Source organism: Penaeus vannamei, chromosome 7 (genome assembly GCF_042767895.1).
Source record: "Penaeus vannamei isolate JL-2024 chromosome 7, ASM4276789v1, whole genome shotgun sequence".
NCBI classification, from domain to species: Eukaryota; Metazoa; Arthropoda; class Malacostraca; order Decapoda; family Penaeidae; genus Penaeus; species Penaeus vannamei.
In genome coordinates this window covers 42,197,967-42,200,466 of record NC_091555.1, presented here as the reverse complement: position 1 = coordinate 42,200,466, position 2,500 = coordinate 42,197,967, and the positions used below count along the sequence as shown (strand labels likewise).

General features: G+C 34.0%; 1 protein-coding gene across 1 annotated transcript in view; it reads left to right on the top strand.

The window, feature by feature from the left end:
• The window catches only part of LOC113822392 (Myosin binding subunit), a gene marked incomplete at its 3' end in the record, with an annotated part of 123,232 nt that overhangs the window by 414 nt on the left and 120,318 nt on the right, over window positions 1-2,500 (top strand).

Below are 2,500 nucleotides of genomic sequence, written 5' to 3'. Positions count from 1 at the left end.
AGAAACGATCGGGGCCAGGGCGGCCGAGTCCAAGATGGCTGCCACACGGCCGTATTTCGGGGTATAAATAACACCTTTTTCTCGCCACAAAGCCCAGCGCCAGCCGAGTTCGGGGCCCTGGGAAGTGACACCCAATCTCCCTTGCACTCCGAAACACCGCCAGACTGAGCTGACCGAGGGAAATAGGAGGAAATTGGGACAAATTTCGATTTGTTTTGGTAGTTGCCTGTTGCGCGGAGGGCTGGTTGCCAGCTAGCCTATTTCAATGCTCCCTTATCTGCCGTGCATCCTGGACACCATTAGGGTCTTTTTGGCTTCTGTCTGTAGTCTTTTTTCAAGGGTTAGTCGAAAGAAAGTTCTATTTGGGAGGTACTCACAAGCCTTAAGTGTTTTTGAAGCGAATAAGAAATGGGTAATTGAGTAAAATTAACGGGCTAACTAGACGGGTCACATCAGAAATTCCAGGAATATGATCAAATACGAAAAATAAACATATATTATTTCTCCAGTGAGATAAACATTCAATAGGAGATCAGTTTATTAATTTTGTAGTTCACATTTTCTCTCAATTTATAATCGGCTCTTGAAAGTTGAATGACAGGTGACTAAGTTTGTAGATTGTTTTCATATGCCATCAGGAAGGAAATGTGTATTTAATTAACACAAGTTCAATTATATTCACATGAATTTGCATGCTAAATGTGGAACTCACTCTACCATGACTAATGTGGAGATCATCAGCATTTTATTACAAAATGAAGGAAGATCTTTTATATAAGACGTGGCAAACGATAAATACTTTGTGGACCCATTATTGAAAGTGTATATGCATATTTGTAATGCGGTTTGTTTGTTTGTGTAATCAGTTAGGCCATATACATGAAGTAAATGTGGCTTAGTATCTTCAAGATTCCAATTTGCATGGGAAGATGGTATTTGCTTTTAAGGTTTTTATATTCAGATTATGAGCCAAATAAAGCCAAACTGATTCATTCCAATCTGGTTGTTGGGTCATGGATTCAGAGAAATTTTCTTTTTTCTAGGAGGCTGGGCAGGGGCAGTTTCAACAGATGAGAAAAGGGGAAGGAATAATAATATTTTTATGGTGGCAAGAGATACTATTTTTTTTCTAGTTTTATTGTATTAGTACTGCTAACATTCTGTGGTAGGGGTCTTAGTAGTACTTACTAGGTAGTAATAGGCACTATATATATATTTATAGAGATATAATTAATAGATACATGTGTTATACTTACTATTACATTCCAGTCTGATATGACCTAACTCCGAGGTTTATCTGTGTCGAAGGCAAAAATGATTTAACAGTTGAACATATCACAATATATGAATCAGCACATGCTGTATATTGTTGAATTATAGAAATATACTATTAGATAAAGCATACATATAAGACTTTTTTTTCGGTACTTGATTGAGCCATTTCATAAGTATAATTATATTTAAATAGCTTAGAAATATTTGATTCTTATTTATGTTGGTGATGTAATTTATTATCATGAATATATTTGGTCATGATAAGAACCACATGATTAAACTGATTAAGTTTCTGAAAAATGCAGTAAAATGTTATTAAATATTTTGAGAAAAATATGAAAGCAGCGTGTTTGTTTTCTATATAGGATAACTGTTTTAGAAAAGAAACATTGTGGATATGAAAAATCTTTTATTTTTTAACTCTGAAAATGTTGAATAGAGGAAAAGCATGATATTTCATTAAATTCTTTTCTGTTGGTGTTTTCAAAATGGATTGTTTATGCTCTGTAGATTTGTAGGTCAGTATATCTCCAATATATTTAGATGTTGGTGATATTTGCTGTGAAAAATAGGTACCGAAAAATAATGGTTGACTTTAAGAAATACAAATTCTATAAACAAGCATAGATAATCAGAATTGGTTGTATCTTGTATAAACCAAAGCAGCTTGTATATTGTCTCTTGTATATTACTGCAAGGTATGTGACTGTTATGGCTCTGACTATAAACATCCCATGAAATCAATAAAGCAATGAAGTCTGACACTTTCTTTGCCTTTTCATGGATCGGCACAAATATAACATAAAGAATATTATGTTCTTTTAGTTTATTTTTATACTCCTGGATCTGTCATCTGTGGAATCAGGTCCCTCTTTTTAATGTACACACATCACAGTTTGTCATTTCTTTATTACCATGGTGTTGATTGATCCAGTAAGTCCACTCATCTCATCCTGTTTAGTTGAGAGCCACTCATTTAAAATGTCTAGGAAAACCTAGCAACATGATATGTGATCAAATAAATAAATGCAGCTGCAGATATAAGTAAAGCAGTTCCTGTTTAGACACAACATATACTATAGTACAATAATAAGAGACACTGTGCCAAGATATATACCTTGGAAGAACTTGTACAGCATAATGTATTATAAAAGTGGTAGATGCTCACTGTGAATATGTTTGGGAAAAGTTGTTAGGATTGTGTATATTTACCATTTTATATAAT